Consider the following 6,495-nt stretch of genomic DNA (forward strand, 5'->3'; position numbering starts at 1 on the left):
ATGGTCTTGTTTGGATTTTGGTGTGTGGTTTGTTTATGGTTGTTTTACAGCTCAGCAAGTTAGAACAAAGTTAGGTGTTCTAAGTTAAAATAAAGTAAATTGTTTTCTTCCGGCTCTTTGTAGATAAAATTTATTTCCTTTAAAATCTTAGTGTGATAATCTCTAAGAATAAAAATGTTTTGGTTGGAGAAACTTTTTATTTGATGTGATTATGAAAATACCTTACCACACCCTTTTTACTTTTTGCTTTTTTGTTTCTGGTGCTACCTGCCACCACTGCTGCTAACTACGTTTATCTTTTTGAATTGGCAAAATCATGTCTCACAGTTAACTAAGAAAATCTCCTTTGATAAACGTTAAGAATTTATTTTAGTTTAATATTAATACGTTCTCATATTAATTAATTAATTAATTATATATATTATTAAGACAAATTCTTCTAAATAGACGGTTTAGTAACGCATTCCATACTTAATGAAATATTTTTTAGTAAGTGAAGCATTAAAAATAGGTATTTACTAAAACACTCTTGATAAACGCATACAAAATAAAATAACGTCTCATATGTTATAAAAGTTAAAAACTATGCTTGATAAAAAGTGTGTCTAAGCAAGCACTCTTAAATATTGAATATATTATATTTAAAAACACATAGGCTAAATGTTTAGTTTTATGTAACATGTATAAACATTCTTTACAGAAAAAATATTAAATGTATGAAAGTATTGTATCTTTCTATCTATTTTGCTTTTTTTTTTCTCTTTATTTATGTAGATAATGATAACAATAAGATTTATCCAAACGTCCTAAACAAGAATCCGAAAGATGTTAACAGATAGAAAGACATTATGAGAATGTTTCTTTAAAGCTTTATGCTATGTTCAATGTCGTACAAACTATCACTACTAAAACAATGTTGCTCCTCCCAAGACACAAAATAGTATATATCTTCTTACCTAATGACACTTACTCTCAAGGAGGTCAACTCTCAGAGTAGCGATCTTTCTCGAAGATGACTATGTAAAGAGGACTTGTTAAAGAGAAGATAATAATAACAATTCTTTGAATTTTTATGCTGTTACTCTTCTTCTAAGCTCACATCATTTAAGTCTTTCTTTGAACGAGAAAAAGTCTTTTCAAGTTTTCAGATTTCATTATATTAAATATCCTCTATTGGAGAATGAGTTGAATTTGTATTTGTACTCAAAACACCTTGATTGTGTTTGTAAATCCAAAAGTAAATTAAAATACTTGTTTTTTTAGTTCAAGTAAACTAAACAGTCTAGTCAAGTAGACTAATTGGAAACTAGAGGTGATTGATAATACTTGATAAACCAAGAGTGATTGATAATACTTATAAACCAGAAGTGGTTAATAATACTTATAAACCAGAAGTGGTTAATACTCGTTCTAATCTTTGTTAAAGATTACTATAACCCCTTAAGATGTCTTAAGGAGTGGTTAATACTCCCCAATTTTGTCTCTAAGGGTCACACACTCCTCTATCGTATGACTCATGTTCTTGTGATAAATGCAGTGTTTGTTGTCATCTTCCCCTAGAGGGGTGGGTCTTCTTTTTGGCATGAGCATCAGATTGACACTTAAGGCCGCTTGTAAGATCTTTGCCCGAGGGGAGTTTAGATAGGTGTATTGGGTGAACCACATGGCTTCTCGCTGCCCCAGTTTGACTTCTTCCCCTCCTTCTTCTCCCCTACAACATCTTGGTCATGCTTTCTCCTAAACTCCCGCACCTCCTCCACCCTTATATCTTTTGTTGCTCCCTCCCTCAACTTCTCCATAGTCTTTGACGACTTGCAACACAAGCTGTTCGCAAAGGGCTTGGGTTTTAGAGTCGTAACGGCGTGTTGGAGGGCGAATTCGGGGTGAATATTCTTTGTCCGCATAACGATCTTTTTATAGCAGTCCATGAAAGTTTTCAGGGAATCCCCTTTATCTTGCTTTAGGCTCATTAGAGTTAAGGTAGTTAAGCCTTGTCACAGCTATCCGCAAACTGTTGACCAAACAGACTTCGTATGTTAGAGAAATTTTCTACTAAATTAGGTGGTAAAGAGTTAAACCACTCAAGGGCTCTCTCTTGAGTGATAGGGAGAAGGCCCTACACTAGATGATCTCACTAACCGTGTGAAACGTCATTTGATTAACAAACATCTTGAGGTGTTCCTCGGGATCTGTTGTCTCGTCGTACATCTTGAAAGTAGGAGAAACGAATTGTTCAAAAATGTGTGCTTTCATGATCGCAAGGACAAACGACAACATCCCAAGTGTATGCTCCGTTCAGGCGGAATGACGCTCCTTACTAGCTAACGTGTTTTTCTCCTGCATGATTCTTAAAGAGTTGTTCCTGAGTATAATGCCCACAAGTTGGTCAGTTTCAGCCACGATAAAAGGATGGGAAGTTTGCTCAACCTGGACGGTCCTATCCTCATCCTCAGCTACTTTCTCCCTAGCGGCCCTGACCGTATTTTTGGCCCTCAGGGTGACCGACTCTCCTTCATAGAGTTGTTGCATTTCCAACATTTGCTGCTGCAATGCTCGAATAATCTCGGTCAGGTATTCTGAATTCATGTTTCTTATGGTCACCATTAGATTTATATCTTAATCCTTCAGTCCTAAGGTGGGCGCAAAATGTTTTGGGTGTGGGGTCGGGGATCACTATCAAACACTCCTTCACACTTTTCTCCAAATCCCCCTGTGTTAATCTAGATCTTCCTAACTGAGTTCTCCTAAGTCCTTGGTACTTCAACTCCAAACTGTGGCGGGTACTTGCCAAAGACACTCTGATGCTCAAGTCAGTAATTAAGCCGATCGATTATTAGAGTAATGTCTTAAATTCATAATAAATGCAATCACCTACCTCTTTATCTCAAACTCGTATTTATAGGTTTCGAAGTGGACACCAATTGATTGTCCTATTCACGTGTCCAACCGGTCGAAACAACACATTTTAGAATAATCCTCACCATCCAAGCATAGTCAAGCGGGCGTATAATACAAGTAAGAATAAGGTGTGCCAATACTTAGCTGGAAATTCAAGTCTTACATTTACAAATAAAGTTAAATGGTCACTGCAAAAATATCATGAATAAGAGGTTGTATGAGTGTTTTGAAATCAAATTGAGTTTTTGAAATCAAATTTACACTTTAGAATGATTTTGAATTCGGTATTTTCAATTATGTTAGATTAATTTCAATATTTTAATTATGATTGCGAAATTTTTTTAAGTTTTAAGGCCTTTTAGTTACTCTCCAAGTTTGGGATATAAAAATATATATAATTATTATAAATAAATATTTAATCACACAAATATTTTTTAAACTTTTTATTGATTAAAATATACTTCTATAAATTAAACTAATTATTACATTTAAGTGTTAAATTACTTTATTATAATTAGGCATAATATCATTGTTGGTCCCAATTTTTGTTAGTTTTATTCGAAATTGTCCTAATTATTTTAAAATGTTCAATGTAGTCCTAAATATCATAATTTGTGTTCAATTTAGTCCTTTTTGCAAACGCCGTTTAAATCGTTAACGACCAAATGTCTAGTTGTGCAATCAGTGAATGACATGCCATTTAACTATTGATCTGCCTTGACTAAAACATGATGCAGCCAATGAGGGACTGCTGATGACAAATTTATGAACACCAAAAAACGGCGCCACAAACATGTTTAACCCTCGGCAAGTGTGACCGAATCGTATCAAGTAATAAAACTAGGTAAGACCAAGTATCGTTTTCCCAAAGGACTCACGGCCTAGTTAGCTATATGATTTGTTGATTATTTAAGACTTGTAAACAATTGATTTTAGATTTTTAATGCAAAAGACAATAATTAAACATGTATGCATGAGTTTGATCAATGGCAAAAAGAGTAAAACAAACACGTAATGAATTATATGGATGAGTATGTTGTTGGGGTTATCAATTTCATCTTATCCACTCTCATATACTTTAGGAATTCATCATTCTTTTCATCAATGCTAATGCCACTCTCTAAATCACCTTGCAAGAAGACCTATCCTTAATTACGAGTTCATACAATTCCTAGCATTCCTAGTATTTAATTCTTAAGTGCAGAAGCTTAAAGGCAACCAATATGCTATTGGGAGAAATTCCCCGGATCTAGATTTCCCCGTACGTTCCCATATCGACAAAATCAATAATCATGGCAATGAATGAGTTAAACAAAGCAAGCATTAAGCAAAGAGGAAAAACCCTAACTAATGATGAAAGAAAGCATAAGTCTTAAAGTAAGATGTTAAAACAAATTCCATATATGAGAGTTTCACAAGACTACATTGATTCCCCAACAACAATACAAAGTTTAGTTCACCATATTCATGGTGAAACTAGATGAACAATAATGAAAGAATGCAAGATAAAAGCCTAGAAAGGTGAAGAGGTAGCCTGAGCATCCCAGATCTTCCTTCAAGGGGTGGAAAAGAGAGTGTTTGCTTCGTCCCAGCCAAAGATACAAACCCTAGGAACACCTAAAGCTTATATGCTATTCGTAAAATTACAGAAAATTAGGCCCAAGCCCAAAATAGTGCCGCTCAGCGGTAAACTACCGCTCAGCGGTAAGTGCGTGAGTTGTTTTCCTCCCCTCAGCGACCTTTTCACCCCTCAGCAGAGCCAACGTGGGTTCCTGAGTGCCGCTCAGCGGTAAACTGCCGCTGAGCGGTAATTGCGACTTCTCCTTTTGCACTTTTTGATGTCTTTTCTTATTCCATCTCTATCCTTCTTCACTTCTTTCACCAAATTCACCTTAAAACCTACATAAAACACTAAAATCAAGCATAAACCTGTCCAGCTCTCTTATTTCTAAAAATATGACCAAAAGCATGATTTCAAGCTAGTTTCTAAGTGTTAAAGGTTGCTTTTAGTATCAATTTTAAGCATGAAAATAACAGTTTTTCAACTGTTATCACAACCCCAAACTTAGAACTTTGCTTGTCCTCAAGCAAACAAGATGTAACTCAATCTTCTACCAATCTGTACAATGGTTTACTCCATTCAAAAATGCTCTTTTCAAGATAAGTAAAAACTTCAATTAAGCTCATGACAAAAACTTCAATCAAGACATACACATGCTTTGGGTGTTCACAAAATCACTTAATATCCAACAAATGCTATTTTTCATGAATGATCAATCAACTAAGCAAAGATGTTCATGTGCTCATGGAATCTTTCCTCACTAGGTAAAGTGTTTCACTCAAATACAAGTGTATAAAAGGTAATCACTCATTCGCTCTACTATCACAACGTCACATGAATTGACTTTGCCTTTCATTTAACCACAATCAAATAAATTCACACGCATGCATCATCACAAGGACTTTTTCAATGGCTTATAATGTGACTGGGCTAACAAGAAAATTGGTTTTTCTAGATCACAAAACCCTTGAGTTAAGAGAATCATATAAACACAATCATTCTTACTTTTCCCAACTTTCCTTTGCATTGAGCTTTGCTTTTTCTTTTCTTTTCTTTCTCTTTTTCTTTCTCTTTTCACATACTTAATTCTTAGCTCTTAGCTCAATGCTTTCAAATTCTTTTTCTATTTTCCAACAACCCCAAACTTGAACATTTGTCAATACCACAAAATATTTTCTACTTAACTCAAGGTAAAGCTTTCAACAAGGGTTTTAAATTTATGTTCAAGGCTAAGGGTTCAAATGATAGAACACATAGTGTTCTCTTTTGTGGCTTATTTCATGCAACTTGGCTAATATAAGGGCTACCAACAAACGGCCTTGATCAATTGATGCAAAGAAGCAAGTAATTCAACCATAGAAAACCTGGGCAAAGTTATTCATGCTTCCCAAAGTAATAGCATTCATTCTCACAAACTCTGGAGGTCAAAACCTCACATATAAGCTCATTCACATTTGACATACACATCCTGCTTAATATCACAATCACGATCACAATAACTTGCATTTGTTCACAAAGCTTGTGAACCACCTGTATGTGCACATCTCAACATCAATCAATATCAAAGCATCATCAGGCATTACTTATCAAACAACAATCATAAGCAAACCACCATAACAGATAATGTTTCCAATTGAGTACATCAAACCCTATTCTAAAAAAAAATGAATGATAAAACAAATCCTGCTCTAGTGCTTTGAAAAACTCATCCCCATCAATGATGCTCTCTCCCAACCCCAAACTTAGATGGACAACAAGTGAGAAAGTGAGTGGAAAAGAGATTTTCTCAAAAGGGATGAGGGAAAAGTTGTAGAAAACCTTGGAAAAGTATGTAGGAGTGTGTGTGTAGAGAAGAATATGAAAAGAGAAACTAAGGCGCAACTTAGGGTATAAAAATACCCTAATGGGCTCGGGTTCCGCTAAGGGGCAACCTAAGCCCAGTCTGCGACACTACCGCTCAGCGGTAGTTTGCCGCTCAACGACACTTACGGGAAGTGCTCTCCTTCTCCTTAGCTTAACCTAAATGCGTCCTAAAC

This window comes from Vigna angularis, chromosome 1 (assembly GCF_016808095.1).
Source record: "Vigna angularis cultivar LongXiaoDou No.4 chromosome 1, ASM1680809v1, whole genome shotgun sequence".
Classification (NCBI taxonomy): domain Eukaryota; kingdom Viridiplantae; phylum Streptophyta; class Magnoliopsida; order Fabales; family Fabaceae; genus Vigna; species Vigna angularis.